Raw genomic sequence first — 18,596 nt, 5'->3', positions numbered from 1 at the left:
CGAAAAAAAAAAAAAAAAAAAAAAAAAAAACTAACTCAGTTGCTTAGGCCAGGAGAACTCGAGTGATAAATATTTTCACTCAACGGGATCATCTGCCCCTCCCCTCTCGACTCGCCCCGTGCCTTTAAATTTCATTTCTGCAAATCCTATCTTATTTTCCCCCCGGTTCCTCTCCTATTCTCTTCCCACCCCCGCTAGATCCTTCCGTATACCTTACCTCCCGCGCATCTCTGCAAGTATTCATGTACCAATGTATACGTATATTCCTCACTCTCAAGGACCCGCACGTCTCCGACATCTAATGTCACTCATCTGATATGGTATTCACCCCGAAGTCGGGCACTAAAAGCCAAACCCAGTTACCTTCGCCCCCCCCATATTCCCCCCTCGTCCACCCCTTTTTACTCCACGTACAGTCGGTAGGAACCTTTGCTGCAATAACGCTGCAGCGTAGCGCCCAAACTTCCCCTTTTTTATCAGCCCTCCCGGTGTTCTAGCGTGTTTTATTTGTCTACGGTGGTACGGTATAGATATACACCTATCCGCCTACCGTGCATCGCGTCGGTGCATAATACCTACGGAAGCTAGCCGTTTCATGTATAACATAGTGACGTATCGAAGGAACCGACAAAACGAACAAACGCGTGTCCGTTGGACATCCTTTTTCCCCGTTTGATTTTCAACCGCCGAGACTCGAGCTTCGGATAATCTCATTTTCGCGATTATGCGCTTCTCTGGGTTTTCCGAATTTCCTCGCTCTCCTTGGTCAGGATTTCGAACGAATCGGATTCGGGATCTTTTGGTGGGGCTGGTATAATTCGCCGGTTCATACCCATCGCTATTCCATGTACCTAGGGGGTGAAACCCTCGTCGGTTGACTTTTGTTTATACAAGAACCGCCGGATCCCCGATGGAGGATGGATAGCGCAGCGGCGGTATCTCGTACGATTTTAGGGTTTCGGCTGACTTAAGACTTCACCCCGATGTTTTCGACCCTTCGCCGCCAATTTAATTCCGGGACCGACCTTTGTTCCCAATGTCTCAATCAACTTCACCTACATACGTGATTTCTATTTCGCGAATATATGTACCTATGTACCCACAGGCGTATACACCTCGTACACTTTGCGGGGCGCAACTGATTTTCTTCAACCCTTCGGGGTACGCGTCGCATTTTTTTTTCTTCTTCTTCTTCGTCTGTTTTAGTCAGTCGCCGACCCGTTTATTATCATCTGCTCGTATGTCGCGAAATGGCCGCGTCCTTTTTTTTGGCACCGTGACGTATTCCGAGGCGAAACGAAACGGAACGAAACGGAACGCGACGTCGATTTACGCCCGACGTCGGACCCGCCGGAACAAAAATCGACGGGTGCTAATGAAACTGACGTATCTCGGTGGGCCGGATAGAACTGACGTATCTCACACCGGGAAAGTTGCACCGGGGAGCAGCCAGGGCTGGTCCGTTTTATCGAGTTACGTTCGTTTCTCAAAGAATCTTTCGAAACGTCAGGTCGAGCAACGATCGACTTATACATACATATACGAGCGAGCAAAGGGCTTGGCGAGGGGGCAGCTTTTCCTTTCTTTCTTCTTGAATAATGTAGAAGCCGCTGTAGTTTTTGCACAATTATGAGATAGCGCGTAATATCAAGTCCGAACTGCGCAGCTGTTTGATTGAAAAAAAAACTTGGACTTTCTTCACCGTATGCAGTATAACACACTCGTGGATATTATTCATCTTCGTTTCACGATCTCACGTTCCGCGCGGCTTTCATAAACGATATACCGGCGAACAAGTCCTCTTTTGTCGTCGTCTTGCCCGTAGAAATTTCGCGCATATAGGTATACGTACGTAAGATATTAGTACAACCGGATGGCTTTGCCCACCGACTCCGGGATACTTTTCCGCAAATATTATCACTTCGTATGTGATCTGCAAAAGTAATTGTGAACGCGAAACTCGAGACTAATGAACAACCCGGTATTCTATGGCGAATAAAATTCCCTACGGCCGATTTATGGAATCGAATGAAAATACCGGGAAACGGATCCGTTCGGAAATCGTGAACTGTGATACTCTCGTACGCGGTAATTTTGCTAATTTATCAGGTAAATAAATCGAACGGTCGAACAAAGTTACGTATATCTATAGCTTGTATCAATTGATTACCGTTCAATTTGCTTCGTCTCGATTCAACCGGAATTTCGCCAGCGAGAATAATCTCTTCTTTATTTATTTATTTTTTTTTTATATTCGTTCATTCGCTACACGCCCACCGACGCTAGTTTGACCGAATCGTAACAAAGGTAATATTTTTGCACAGCGATACAGCTTTGCCCACGTATACTACGCGAACGCGAGCTGCCAGCTTACCGTTTTAATTAATTTCTATTATTCGGAGGATGTTCGAATATTGTAAAAAATTTCGTCCCGTGTAACGTGTGTACAGATGCGCGTGTTGTGCGATCGAACGTGTAACTGGTTCGCACGTACGTACCTACGTCACACGAACAAAGTTTACGGACAATAAACTTTCACGTTAAACACAGTGCTCCGGGGTTATTTGCATGTAATGACCCTTTTGGATAGAGGCGCAGTAAAAATTGTGCACACATGTAATACCTGCGATAAAGCGCAAAAAAAAAAAAGAAAAATTATCGATTGCTCAATTAGGTGAAGCAGGTAGATGTACGTGAACATTCGAAAGGTTGTTATACCTTGTCGTAGGTAATGCTCGATTTCTCAGAATCCCGTTCGTTACGGTAAAAATTGCCCCGTGTAAGCTCCCGGCGTTATTCCCCATTTATGCGCGCATGCATGCATGTACGTACGTACGTACGTACGTAGCTTTTTGTACGTCAATAAAATATCCCAGTTCGCATCGAGTACCTATATATATAAAAAGTATGTATCTGTCGGTGTTGCGTAATCAGATGTGCATATAAATGAGTACGACGATTACACGAGCTATTTTGTGTGTGAAATTTTGCGATTTTTTTTTTCGCGACTCTTCGCTCTGAAAATTTCAAAGTTCGCGACTCGCGGCGCGGGATGATTTTCCGCACGGTCACACCGTTTTGCATAATTCACATGTTCGCGTAGAAATACAAATGATACGGTAACACGTTAATAATATATCGTATAATTTTATAGCCGGAAACTCGCTAATTGCGAGGAATTTTCTTGTGTGTATATATGTTTATAGACAAAATTAAACTGCATTTATTCGTCTAATTTTATTTTCATTCTCATTTCTTCCCACCGCAGTTGTAGATTTCGCGACATTATAGGGGTTTCTTTATTCGCACAGCGGCACAGCGAGCTCCTTATTCCAGGGAATTTCGTATTCAGAATATAACCGGGCGCGTCTTTATTTTTGCTCATCTTTCTCTTCTTTTTTTGGACGAACTTATTCCCTCTTCGTTTTGTCTTTATTTTAATGTTTTTCTTTTTCGCATTCTAATCCAACATTAATTCAAGAGACGCCGAGAGTATTTTAAATTGCGGTGTGGAGATTTTTCCAATCTCCCTAATTGCGAGAGTCGCGGAACGATAGCTCCGCTTGCGGCGCGAATATGCGACGGGCAATGGATCCATTAATTATTAATCAATTATAAAATAACGGATGAAACTAGTTACCGGATATACAGGTATATACCGGTCCCCTGGTAATTATCGAAGTACGGAAGAGGGAAAGTGAAGTTGAATAGGTTCTCCTGCTTTAAAAATCAGCTTTTCTATTTTCCTAATAATTCTGCACCCTGCACCGGGGTGGATCGGAAAAGCTTCGCTGTTGCGGGCTACCGAAAGGTAACGCAGGTTTGAAAATAGTGACGATTTCTTCCAGACGCGCGGATTATGAATCAATTTTTTCGCCATTCGTGGGTTTTGTCACGTTCTTCACCCGACGATACGATATTGGCTAAAAATTCAGACCTGCTCCAGCTCGGGAGATTCTGAGAGTTGGGATAGGTCGTGAAATTTTTAATCGTCGAACAACATATTTTATCGATCCTGTGGCAGATCATCGTACGATTCATATACAGCCGGGAACCCGAACGGCAAACAGATTCAACGCCCCGCGTTTACGTTGCCTCCTCCCCCACCCCCTCCCGCTTCTCTGACATCGGCTATGATATTTCATATATTTATCAATTTAATAAAGTGCTTTTAGCGGATTGCATGAAAGAGAAAGAGAGAGAGGAAATGCATTATGGAGGGTTGTCTATTTACCACCGTCCAGTGAATCATCGCGATCAAATTTGCTCGCCGTTTGAAACGGCTTTGAAATATATATAATTCACGGCGGTTGTTTCTACATTATACAATAATATCCGCCGTGCGGATTCGAGAATCGCGTCGTTTGTAGATTTACTTTGCTCTTTTCTGAACAATACCATCGCCGAAGGCAAATGGCTTGCTGCACTTCCCGTGCATTCTGCTGTCCACGTTCTGATAGGTAAACAAATTTTTCACAGTGATACGCATCTGATCGTAAATCGCCGTTTTTTCTCTCTTCGTCGAAAACGTGAACGTCACAACGGCATTCTTTGTCGGATCACGTTAGGGGAAAAAATTAAATCGCAAAGTGAAATCCGTCTTTCCACCCTTTGCCGTGATACCGGTTCTCCGCGGGATAAGATTCCCTGATCGATACGGTTTAATTTTAATTTTTTTTCATTCGCTGAATTTTTAAAGAAATCGATGGAGGGAAAACGGTCGCGAAGAGGAGGCGCTCGATAAAATTTTGCAGCAAAATCAAGAGAGAAGAAGCCTGCAGAGCCGTTGGTATGTAATAACAACGATTGGCCCTCGGGCGTACGGGACCCTGGGGTTTTAGGTGTATAATTAAGGTCCATTGCCAAGGCTGAGGGATGTTTTGGTTTCATTATACTAGCATGCCTATTACGCAGTAGCGGCAGCCCTCGATACTTTTGAATCGCGAACTTAACGTACGACGGTCCGCGCGACGGGGGGTCGGAGGCTAAAATCGACCAAGGAATCTGAGATCCTGGAGCGACGAATTCTTTCGGCAGGACAAAAATCGCTCGAATTCTCAACTTTCAAATTTCCGAAGAAAGAGACCGTTTTTTTTTTTGGAATGATCAAAAAATTCACGCCCAGGAGTCGTCTCCACCCCCCACTCCCCAGTTCGTCCTTGGATTTTTCACGGTATCCTTCCAAGCGTCGCCGCTTGATTTCAGCCGTCGCGACGTCTGAGACACGCCGGGGATCGACGTCGCTCGGAAGAATTTTCACTACTCGTTCGGGGGATGCAAAAACAGTTACGTATATACCTATACGTAGCTACCTATAGCTACGTGGCTGCCGGTCTCCTCTGCAATTACAGTCGTAGCACGGCTGCCCTTCTGTACTATAAATCTCGATACATACATATTCATACACCCTATACAACCCTTATGAAATAATCATGGATACGTAAGCCCGCGCGAAGCTATACACGGTTGAGTTTTGTATAATGTATACATGTATTTCTATGTATACGTACGACGAAAGCCCTTCTCCAAAATGAAAGATTTTTTTTGCTCTCATAACTCAAATATACAAGGTGTACTATTCCGAAAGAAGAACTTCATTGTCTGAAAAATGAAACGACGTTCGTTGTAGAAATAATCAACTAACTCGTTCGGGGAAAAGACACCCCTTATATTCAATCTTCGTTTTCCATTGTTGGCTTACATATTTATAATTTATATTGAGTAAACTTTACCGCAAAAAAATTAATTTGCATTCTTCGTTTCGCTTGTGTACATGTATTACATGTACATACATGTATACTGCACGCGATATCTGCAGTCATTTATTAGCCATAATATTCCGATCTTTCTTTTTGATTTTTTTTTCCATTCATTTTACGCTGAAAACTTCAACCCTGTTGTAAACTACCCTGGGGCGCACCGTGGACGTATACCTTCGGTTATGTCCAAACAATATGTATATATATATATATATAGGTGCATGCTATATACATAATGTATATGTACCTAATATTGGACGATGTTTGTCCGTTTAATGCGTTAACAATGCCCCTCAGAAAATGTGAAACGTGTTTGGTTACACCCTTGCGAGTTGTCTGAGAGAGTGGGTACGCGGTAGATATGCTTGTTAGTATATACCATGTATTGCCCGTGTACGTCGTACCCATACAACCCCGTGACTCTACGGGCGGCCCATTACATCGAGTACCTATATACCAATGTGATTTATGTACATTAATATATGTTTACTCATTCTCCGCGATTCCGCCCCCGGCAGATCGGTACCTCCTCTCCGGTTAGTTGAAAGTTTTTATTATTAGATGGGTAGTCTATTATCGGTACGAATCTACGTGAATATACATAGCCGGTACGCGAGCGATGATTTTACACGGTGCCGTACGCGGACGTTTGAAAAATATCGATGATCCGTACGACTGGGGTAAATGCATAGCGGATCGTGCAGGGAAAGAAACTGTTTACAAGATCTCGAGTTCAGTGCGGTGTGGGATTTTCTTTCCGAGGGTGATAAAAATTTTTCAAGACGCCTCTCGAACCCGTCAGCGCGACGCGGGCCCTTATACCATGTGAAAATTTTCTGACGCTTCGCGCGTTTATTTGTTTATTTATTTGATATTTATTATTTTTTGTCGCCGTTTGAGATAACGCCGAGGCGATCGTATCTCCGAAGTATCGCGGCGGAGCGTGACGCTCGTATGTATAATGTAGGGGGTGAAATGTGTATCTTGTTTTTGCAGTCGATATACCTATACGTGTATACGAAGAAATTTGTTACACGCTCGTGTTACCAAACGCATATCGCGCGTATACGTGTACGTATACTTATAAATAAATGCTTGTCGCGCTAAAATCTCTGCGAAGGGTCTAATTCTCTGGGTAAATAATAGATGGAATTAGGAACCGCGCGTTCTCGATGGGGATGGAAACCCTGCGGACCCTTTCGGCAAATAAAAAAACGACCGTTATCGAGGAAGTACGAGCAGACAAAAAATGTATTGAAAATTATATTCGTTCGGTTTTTTTCATTTGAATCGAATGTCGCCGGACGTTATTGGACTTTGACCGAACCGATGGAAGTTTGTCAAATTTATTTGTTTATCAATTTTTTGGCCGGCTGGATTATTAGCCTGTGGCATTGTTGTGAAGCGAAAAATTTTTCCGTTTTATATTCATCCGTGCTTCAGCTATCGGATTCTCGAAAAAATGACGAATGGCTAGTAATTTATTATAATTGAAACGGAATTCCGAACACGTGTATATATTTTTGTCTGCATTCTTTCTTTTTTTTTTGATACTGTACAAGAATATTTTCAAAATTTCGGGCAGACACTGAAAGGTTTTGTAAAAATATGAATATCGGTAGACTCGAAATTTTATTGTTAAAAGCCAAATCGCTAACATAATCGCATGGTATATCATACAGTGAAGAAACAAAAGGATAAAAATTTCTCCGCAAAGAATTCTTCGACGCTCCTTGCGAAAATATGCTGCCGCCACAACCTCGGTCATCGGCATTCTTGTACGAGAAGGAGAAGAAAAAAAGAATTAGGTAAAAGAGAAATATTCTCGTACAACGTTTGAGCGTATTTCATCCTATTTCGAAATTCTCTCGAAATGAATCACTTCGTAATTTGTTTTAATTTTATACTTTTTTTTCGTATTTTTCAAAAACCAACCCCTAACGCCTCGTGTACGATGTCCACGTAACGTTAGCGCTGTTTATAATAAAACGTCGTTGAACATGTACGTATTACATAGGTTTAGGAATTTATATATCTATTTTTCATAAAATATTTCCGAAAACTTTTCGCGATTTATTGCTTGTGAAAAAAACGTATGTCGTCTTTCTTCGCCCTTTACGGGGCAAAAAGAAGATTCAAAAAAAAAAAAAAAAAAAGGAAAAAGAAAACTACCGGTTGAAAAAAAAATCCCGCGCCATATATCACGTGGCATAATATATTCCCATGGCAGAAAGAAATCTCCGGAGCAATTAAGCCCAGCCCCCCATATCACTCTCCCTCCTGCCGTTTAACGTAGTATTCGCGTATTTACACAAGAATAATACGCCTTATAGGATTACGTCAAAACATCGAGCGGAATTCAGCAGTAGGTATAAACCATACGTCACATCGAACGAGAGAGAGCGAGAATTATAAAAAAGGGGGTAACCGAAAAAAATCTGTAAGGGGTTCGGCATTCAAAACCGGACTCGGACCCCAGCGAATTTGGAATCAACCGACCATTGTTCACCTATGCAGTATAAGGTACGTGTGTGTATAGACGGATTCCTTGTACATGCAGTATATTCGGTGTGCGTATAAAGGACACGTTTATCCGTATACACGTACAGCGTAAATCGGTACGGTGAAGAAAATACGATGGGAAAAGAGATAGAAAAATAGATTTGTTACGTACGTCGCGGAGGGATTAATCTTCTCGTAGTTTTCTATAGAAGGACAAGAAATCGAGGAGCGAATCGTTAAGAGCGGAGATAGGATAGCGCGGCAAGTGATAAATATAAATAGTGGAAGGAGGTTGATCCGCGAGCGTGTGCGCGGCGCGATCAACGTGTGCAATAAAATTTATAAAAACCGCCGCGTGCGCCGATCCCGGGGATCAGTTTAACTCTTTTCAACGTCTGTACGTATAATACGGCACGGGGATACAGCAGTGTGCGCGGGGAATAAATTACGGGGCGACAAATGGAGAGAGAATAAAATCTAGCTGGCTGGTAATAGGTCAAAAGCGATTAAGAAAGGTACAGAGGATTTTAATCCGGAAAAACGGTTTCGCCGTGCGACTCGTTATTCGTAAACAGTGCGCGCGAATGTGCATCTCGCGTCGCACCGACGAACGTCGCGTCAAACCCGACACGGCAGATGTTTCGAAGGAAAGGTTTTTTTGAGGGTGACGAGAAACTGCCCGGACTGCGGATGCCGCAGAGTTAGTTTCGTCGACGACACACGTTCTATTGTCACGTATACCTACGGCTTTCGGAACACCCGTGGTTGCTTTTCCTGCACGTATGACGTCACCGAGTGCATCCTGCACCCTAAAATATGTACGAAGAGATTTGTCTAATTTTTATTTTTTTTTCTCTCTCTCTCTTTCTCTTCACTCCCCGCACTTTCTTTCTTTATACTTTTTCGCCGTTACCCCCCTCGCGACCCTTCACCTCTTTTGCCGCGATATTTTTTCAAACGTTTCTCATTGTTTTAAATCAAACAATGCTTATTTTACCACGCGAATCGTGATTCGCACGCCACATGTCACCCGCGGCTTATACCACATCGTATGTACGTACGTACGTACGTAGACTGCACATAGCGCTTACTCACGTAGGTTCATATACCTAAAACTTTGTTCTATTCTTTCGCACGTACGTACGTACGTACATGGGTGTATATCTTCGTTTTATAGTCGTGAATTTCGTACGTTATATCGTGGGAAATTTTTTCAATCGTAAAACGAAACTGCGAATATTTCCTTCTGGGATCTTTGACGTAATTTTATCCGTTGGAAAAAACGCACGAAGCTACGTTAGAAATGCCCAAGCGTATTATCTGAGCGACGAAGAGAAGTGGGATAATGTTCGAGTCGAATAAGGTGTACATTATTTTCTTTTTCTTCAACTTTTCTAATATATTGCTTCGCGCGCTAGTTCTTTGTTCACGTGCGTTAGTTGAAAGTAAATGCTCTCATATGTTCCACGAATTTTCATCTCTCTTCACTTCTTCGCTTCCATACGTCTTCGCCCTCGCACTCCTCCTTCTACTTCCCCACCCCCTTCCAGCGCGCTGCATGTTCCAAATCCTGATCTCGGTCGACCGGTGCACGACGAGGAGTAAAATAAATATAAGTCTGGTCCCGTTTCCGAGGGTGCATACGAAGGGTGGGGTTGCGGCCGATGTGAATCGGCGTTGAAGGGCGTTTTTTTTAAGGGCGTCGAACGATTCATGCGATTTATGCGTGGGAGTGCGGTCGCACGTCGCGACGTATATCCGCGCATCGTTCGCCCACCTATCCACTTTTCTACCTCCCCTTTTCCGTTTCAAGAACTATAATTTCCGAATTTTTTGACGCGAGCGAACGACCGGAGGAAACCTGCGTCAATGCCGAAGATCATTATCGTTGGTTTGTTCTCGGAGTAAGCTAAACTAGATTAGTTTACGAGATAATTAATTAATCGCGATCACATCACTAATTAATTGCACCGCACCGAGTTCTCCGTGATTTACTACTGTGTAAGTTATTACGGTTCAATTATAGCTGCCAAACTTGAAATCTTAACAGTTCAATTATGCGCCCAAGTATACCGCGAACCGTACCCGTAGCTATACCTCCTCCCATACGTCTACCGGGTTCGTTATTTTCTCGGCGAATCGTTTGATAGATCGGCCGACGCGGTGGGCGCGGAGGGGGATTCGTAGACGTTGAAAGTTTTCCTCACTCGAAATTAGAATCGGTAGAATGACGCATAACGCGTGCGAGCGCGCGCGATGCAGCGAGCCCAATTAAAAAATACATCCATTCAAAGTCAAAACCTGTGTTGAAATATCGCGCTGCAACGCACGGGACGGATTTAAACGAGCTTCAAAAATCACCCGGCCCGGGGGTCGAACGATACCGCCACATCGCGAACGAATAACCTGTCGCGGTCTCTGCTACAAATCCGCGACCTTTGATGATATTATTTTCTTCGGCGCGACGGGGCTCATACCCTCTTTCGACTTTGCATGAGCGAAGCGCATAGAGGTACTCCAAGGTGAAGCGTACGTTTGTGACATTTTTTTTCCAATTCTCTCGCGATAATCCTGAGTCGAAAAAAAAACAGACCCAGTATTTTCAACCCTCCGTTATCATTTTATAAATCATTTATGCCATATCTAAAAGAAACTCCCACTATTTTCTGACGGGGGAAAAAAGAGGATGTTGGGATCGGAAAGGAAGGGAAATTTAAGTTTTCTTATACCCCTTTTCACTTCAGTTCTTTCACAAGAGCTTAAATATTTACGGTAGTAAAATTTTGCGGGGGTTGTTTTTTTCTTTTTTTACTCTCTCTCTCTGCTTTTCGTTCATCGTTCGCAAGAAATATCTGAAAAGTTTACCAGGTGCGAACCACGCCGACGGTTTATTTTCAAGCACTGTACTTAGCAGCTAATAACGAGATTCTTAAAAAAAATCCAGCGTTTTTTACCGTTGCCGTTAAACAGGTAATTAAAATGATAGTTTAGTTTCGTAATTATCTACTTTGTGTCCTACACCGCGGTTGCACCGGTGCACCGCAAGCGCCGGGAGGTGCAATATATTACGATGGAAAAGAACAAAAAAAAAAAAAAGTAAAAAACGGAACGTGTCGCTTCCTCTTTTTTCTTCCTAATTTTTTCGTTCGCCTTCTTTTCATGTTTTATTTTTTACGGACGCGATCTCGGCGAACTCATTTTCCTTCGCGAGTGCGGTGCACGGGTTACAACGCAGCACCCCCCTCCACTCGCCGCAGAGTCTTATTACAAATACATACCCCTAATGGGTGGTATACGTGGTTACGTACACCGGGGTGGGTGCTATTTTACCCCATACATACTTCAATGTCCTTCTCACCCCTGCATTTCCCTTTTGCCTTCGCTAATAGAATAGATCCTTGTTAAGGACCTGGCAAGCTTCTCCTTAGGGAGGATGAGGTTTTCGCTTTAAAATCTGTATACTTAGGCGGATATACCGCTCGAGTCCGGAGAGAAACGAGGCCTTCCGTTCGTTTTTTCCACGCGACGATGTCCTTTATTTTATGCTAGTTTATTTCAACGATCAGTTTACCGTTCCCTCTATCTCTCCCTCTTCCGTTGTCCACCCCCCCCTAGTTCCGAATCGTAGAGTGGATTAATATCATCCCCGCCGAGAGTAATAGTCTGTTATTTTGGCACTTTCGCATGAGATACGTATTCGCGCTATATTTTCATTCCGTCTGGTTCATATTCCCATAAGACCTAAACGCAACCGGGTGGCGGTGGCGGTGGTTCTGACGGACGAGTATAGCCGACCGAAGTACCCCGCGTGACCTCAAAGTACATAAAGGCAGATGTCAGACGACCCCTATGTAATAAAACGTGGATAGGGCCTCGTTAAGGTGATCCGCGTAAGCCTTCCCTCTCTTATATTCATCTTTCTCTCTCTCTCTCTCTCTCTCCTCTCGCACAAGTCTCTCCCCCCCCCCCCCCCCCCCCCACATACAATGCGCATCGTTCACGTTGTACACACGTATTAAAGTCATGTTATTATACGCGTGTATCGCATATATCTCTCCACCCAGAAACGAATTTAACTACCCTCTATACGCACTCGATACAACGGGCACCACGCCCCCTTTTCGCCTTTTCTATTCTTTTTTTTTTTCTCTTTTTTTTTTACATCACGTTACACGCGGACGTTCGTACGCGTCGCGACGACCACGTCTATGGGAATATGTATTATGTGAAACGAACGTCGTTCGATATAACAAGTTAAATCTCTCCGCGCGCACGTGACTTTATCTTCTCGTGATTTTTTTTTTCTTTCTTCTCTCTTTTCTTTTCATCTTCTATTTCCCCTCCACTCTTTTTGACACCGTTCGTATCAACTGCCACCAATCATATCGCGTAAACGCACCCTTGTGTAGGGTTTATTTATTTTATAACTAGAGCTGTAAATTGCGAAGAAAAAGGGGAGTAGGTATATCCCCCGGACTTTAGGGCGGACCGGTTGGCGCGGACAACTCGGACGTTTCTTCTCTTCTCCTCTTTCTTTTTTTTTTCTCCTCTTTTTTCCTAGGGCTACCGATGCTGCTCGACGTTCCGAAATTATTCTATATATATATATATATAAACGTTCGAAGAATTCACCGTGCAAATAACCATCGGAAAAATTTATAGGCAACGAATCAGATTATTTTTTAGTTGGGTTATCGAATATTTTTATGAAAACGTTGCCGAGTGAAGAGAAGATTAAAAAAAAATACTACTATATTCACGGTATCGTGTACCGATGGTCCGCGTGAAAGGAGGATCGGATTTCTATAAACAAATTTCTTATGGGTTCTGTATTATACATTACTATGTGGCTTGGTTCGCACGCATCACCAACTACGTAAGCTTTACTCGAACCTCAAGAGGTGAAATTTCACAGATCTCCGACGTAGCGGTCGTCTCGAATCAGTGTACGCTTCGAAAGATCGGTGGACTTTCTTTCTTTCTTTCTTTGTATCTCTCACGATTTCGAACGATCACTTTTTTTATTTCTTTTCGATAACTAACGAAACAATTGAATATCGAAGAAAAGGAGGAAAAATGAAATTGACCGGTGTACGGTGTTTTTATCTTACCGTCCAGGTAGAGGTAGCTGGAATTGTTGTAGAGGTTGGTAACGATGGGTTTTATGTTGTCGAAGGTCATCGTCTTGAGCTGGTTGTCCCTGAGGTCGATGAGGTAGATGTTCGGAGCGCCGGCGAGAAAATCTGGTTCCAGAGTAACGAGTTTATTGTCACTGAGCCTCAGCTTGCGGAGGTTCCTCATACCGTCGAGTGCTTTCTCCGATATAAATTCAATTTGATTTTGATCGAGATTCATGTCGTCGAGTTCGGGCATTTCGGCGAATGTTTTATCACCGATCATCGCCAGATTATTGCCTCTCAAGTCCAACCGCAATAGACTTTTCAAACCGTAAAAGGTGTCCCTCGTAACGACGGATATTTGATTTCCACTCAGGTCCAACTCTTGAAGTGAAGTTAGATGCTTGAACGCTTTGTCATGTACGAGTGTCAGGTTATTCCTGGCTATGAAAAGCTTCTTCAAATTCGGCAGATTCACGAACACGTCTCTGTTTATCTCGGCAATGCGATTCTCGTCGAGATTGATGTGGGTCAGATTTTTCATGTTCTCGAAGGCGTATTTCGAAATATTCACTATGCCGTTTCTGTTCAGATTTATCTCAACGACGGACGATAGGTTTGAAAACGCTCGTCCCATCAGTACATTTATTACGGCGTACTGAATTTCGATTACCTCTAAATCTTTGAATTGCTTTAATACCGTTGTTGGAATGTGAGTAAAAGTACCGCCGGTTCTGACGGTGAACGTTAACTTTCGTAGATTCGGCTGCGAGCTAAAATCACTCCATATCGGCATCTCCGGTTCTATGTTACTGAATACCCAACAGTTTGCGTTCGTTGCATTTCTCAACTGGTTCGAGTCGCAGTAACAAAAAAATGGCGATCCTTGCTCCTCGATGTCGCAGATGTTCACCACTTTTTCCTTCGTGTCTTTGGTCTTCTTTTTACTTCGAGCTCTCGTGGACGCCGTCAGTATCGACGGCACCAACGCCAGTATTAGAAGTAAAGAGATATGCGAAACCGGAAGCCTCATTGTCTGAAACAAAGAATCACATCGAAACCGTCGATTATTAATCATGAAAATCATTTGTTTCGTTTCAATTTTTTTTCTCTTCATCAAGCTAAATTATATCATTCGCTCGATCGGCCTGGGCAGACGCTACCGTCACCGAGCCGGTCCCTCTGCGACGTCTTTATACGAGTAATTTGTCTCTTGTTTTTACAGTAGACGTCGCGGAGGGATCTGAGACAACACGTTTTTCGTCGAGCGTTTGTTTTTCCAGAATCTAAGTCTGGGGAGGGATCCGGGGAAGCTGGATGGGAGGAACAAAAAAGACTTCGCTAGTCTGTTGGGGTTTCGCGTTAGTCTTTGAAAAATCCGATAAAAATCGAATGCCGAAATTTCATTGAATTCGCGATATTACCGCGATCGCAATCGACGCACACCTACCGCGGAGAAGAGCCTCGAAAGGTGGATGGAACAGGCGCGTTTTACCGAGTAAAAAAGGCGTCTGTAATTTTTTCTTTTATCTTTTTAGTTATTTATCTAGTTTCCTTTTTAGAACAAAGGAGACCTCGGGTTAGGCCGATACCCCAGACACGGTTCGTAAGCTCTTTGAAAAATTATTCCCTCAAGTCGAAAGTTGCATAATATCCTCCAACCCCGCTCCCTTGCACTTTAAAGCCGTGTTTTATTTTCTACGTAAACTTTACTCGCCTCCATCCTCAGGCGGCGACACATCAACTTCGTATTCAATTTTCTATTTTTTTCCTCCGCGTTACCCACCCGATGAATATATCGTCGTCGGCGGAAAACCACGTTGAGGGTTGTTTTTTTTTTTTTTTTTTTTTTCTATTTTCTAAATACGTCAGTGACCGTCTCTCGTCCGGTATTTTTTTTTTCATTTATCTTCGATTGACACACGAGGACCAGATTACGCAAATAATTTCCGTCACCGCGGAGCAACGCCAAGGTATTCATCAGCGGGTAAAAACACTCCGCGTTCTTGAACTATCGAAATTCGATATCAAAAGGCGCCTAGGTACGGCATAAGGTTTTGTCATTTTGTACCTGACAAAAGTTTTAAATGAAATTCCTTCGAAGGATCGTGTACCAATTACCATGGCGACGGTCGTTATCGGATAACTCTCGTCAGGTGTTATAAGAGACAAACGGATGTTGCTGGTCCATTGTATACGAACCAGCTCCTCGGAACTTTCGAGTGACTTCGAATATCGTGAGTGGTCTCCGTTTTCAGCGTTTTTTTTTTTTTTTTTCTTTTTCATTATCTCTCCCAGCCGCCGTTTCAATTCACTCCTAAATACTATTTTCGAAATATAATTCCATCTCGCGTCCGCGTGCACCAGCTGTACCGACTCTATGAAAATTCCCAAAGTATATTTACCGTTTTTTCTTTTCTCATTATATTTTCCTCCCGTTCGCCCGGGAAATAGTTTCGACCTAATTTATTATTCTCTTCCTCGTCTCGTACGGCAGTGCGCTCCTTTACTTCCTCGAAAAGCGGCGCGGGGCAATCCTGAGAGCTGGAAGCAAATTGATGAAGCGAACTCGACCGCACATATCTAAAGGCTGTGAGTTCGAATACCCAGGTGGTCCTTTGGAGCGCTAAGGAATTCCTTGACGATTCGCCTCGTCAGAGAAAACTTTCGGAAATTATCTCCGGAGGAACGAACACACCTCCTTTTCAAAAAACGTCGTAGAGGGTGTTACTCGTATGCACACAGGCGTGCATGTAACCGCTAACGCAAATGCCTTCGTTCATACCATGTATACCATGTTCCATTTATAGCAACCCTAATAACTCTTCTTAATTCGAATCTTATCGGCGCGTAGACCGCGTGCCACGAGCAACCCCTCTCGTACTCCTAAATAAACGCAAGGAAACCGGCGGGTTTTGCTCTCTGAACTTGACCACGTCTGCTCCGTGCTGCTTCTGCCGGTGCTACTGGTGCGCGCCGACGTTGTTTCTTGTTTTTTGGTTTTTCTTTGCTTCTTCACTTCTTCCTCCTTGACTCGTCTGTCGGTTGATAAGGAGAATAATTTTGTGCAGCCGCGACGTGCGTTGCAGCGAGAAGAATCTGTTTCGGTCCAAGTGGCTCGTGACTGCGGCGCACCCGACCATTTACCCTCCTTTTCTCAGAGTTTTTACCGAATCGTTATTTGTAATTTCCAAATTTTCACCGAGTCGATGTGAGTCGGAAAAAAAGGGTAGAGGAGAAACCGGATGATGCACGTTTTTCGTTCGGTCATACTCGAGTCCGATCGGGACGTTGCGAGTCGAGAGGAAATTATTAACAGAAAAAATTTACAAGTAGCTGGTCGCGATGCAGTCTGGCGGCACGCGAGTTTAATCGCCGGCGTTCTGAAGAGCTCTTTTTATTCCGAGTATCTTATTCTGGCGAGCGGCTTTAGGACTTTCGAGTATTACGCTTGGAGTATTTTAGGATAGCAGCCTCTGGGAGGAGGCGTACTTGAGACCTGCATCACGCGAGCTGCGGGTTGACCCCGTAGGCGAGTTTTAGAAACGAAACTGAACGGAACGAAGGGGAACGAATTGTATAGATGAGATAATGCGCATCGGCGTCGATCTATATAATGGACGGTGTACCTATCTACGTTTTATTATTGATGAATTCTGGCTATGGGTGTGGTGTTGAAATAATATGCACCGAGAAACTCGACGGATACACTCCGATGCGTTCGACCGGGTGGCCCGCGAATGGAACGGGAATTCTAAATTTCCATCAACCGAATGAGCGTGTTATATACCATCCACCGATTCCTCGGATCGATGAAATCCCGCGGGATCAATCGATTAGGGCTCCACGTAAACTTGGGTTGCCAATGAAAAAGAGAAGAAGAAATGTCGGAAACTTTGCCCTTTTATTTATTCATTTTTACGACGTAATCTGATGTGGAATCCTCTCGAACATTCGAAAGCCTGACCGGGTTTACCTAACCCATTTCATCACTTACAACTCACGGACTCCGTTATGCACGTAGCTGAGCATTCTTTCGTGGGGTAAAAAAATGAATAAATAATTACGTAAATATATTGAAAAGTTTGCGGAGACAAAAACGAAACCTTTATTCAAGTGGTTAGTTCAGATAATTTTGTTTGCTCATGTGTATGCAATATTTAATTTATTTGTTTCTTTTCAATTGATTTCTTTTCGCTATAGTGAACGCCATGGCAAACGTAACATATATTGTCCGCTGCATAGCTGAGAGAAAATGTTGAAGAATTTCCGATCATCGTCATCGTACCCACGTGTAAATATACTTTCGTAATTCTAATGGACATACTGAGTAAACTGTGCATACTTATCGCAGTAAAACTTCATTCACCGCAATACACTCAAATAACTCAATTGCAGCAAGTGGGTATAGGAATTATTTCGGTTTTTGGGCCAAAAATGAAGTATTTTTAAAATCAACTGTAGGACACTTTTCTAACGTATTTTCCCATCGAGATATCTCAATTTTTCTGCTCCGAAAAACGAAAAATTCGCGACGACTTGATCAATTTTATAGAACAAAGTTAAATATGGCTTCCAGATTCAAATTCCTGCGATCAAAATACACGAGAATACCATAGAAGTCGGAGACTCAAGTTTCACGTGATTTCGTCCCTTCGGTAACATTCCTCTCGTGCTGCTTCAGTTTTCCCTTACCATTCAACTCTTTTTATCCAAACATCAATAAATCCTTCCCCCTTCGGTGGGGGTAGCTGCCATATGCATAAAATCCTATGATGCAGGTACTACTGGGGGAATCCTAAGTTACTTGCAGGAATAGGGTTGATTCGACACTTTTCACGTAGAGAGAAGAAAGAAAAATGTAAAAATAAAAGCTCATAACTCTCGGCGCATATCTCTGATAAATATATATGACGCTACTCCGTGTGCGGATAAAGCATCGGAGTAAACCTCGGTGTTTGCCTATATCCTTGACGGTGCACCGTCGAGCTCCGCATTGTTCAAATAAATTTTAAAACGGGTCATGAATCATTTTGAGGATCGATAAATCGTCGCGTTCATTCCATACGCATAGACTTCGACGTTCGACCCTGACGTTATTATACGCTTTGCTTTCAACTTTGCGTTCTCACGTACGACGATACACCGCGCTATACTTTTAACGATACTTTGATTGGAGCCAGCTCAACGGTCGTTCAACTCTTTATTGTGATGTTCT

The 18,596-nt window shown here is 43.2% G+C and overlaps 1 protein-coding gene across 1 annotated transcript in view; it reads right to left on the bottom strand.

Annotated features, from left to right (window-relative positions):
• Nucleotides 1-18,596, bottom strand: part of LOC105685073 (ammonium transporter Rh type B) — a 74,318-nt gene that overhangs the window by 18,939 nt on the left and 36,783 nt on the right. The window contains exon 3 of the transcript XR_007280101.1: nt 13,373-14,414. The gene's annotated coding sequence lies outside the window, so the exon portion shown is untranslated. The remainder of the gene's footprint in view (nt 1-13,372; nt 14,415-18,596) is intronic.

The sequence above is a fragment of the Athalia rosae genome, chromosome 1 (genome assembly GCF_917208135.1).
Source record: "Athalia rosae chromosome 1, iyAthRosa1.1, whole genome shotgun sequence".
NCBI lineage: Eukaryota > Metazoa > Arthropoda > Insecta > Hymenoptera > Athaliidae > Athalia > Athalia rosae.
Note: the sequence above shows the minus strand (reverse complement) of the source record. Positions and strands in the feature narration are given on the sequence as shown.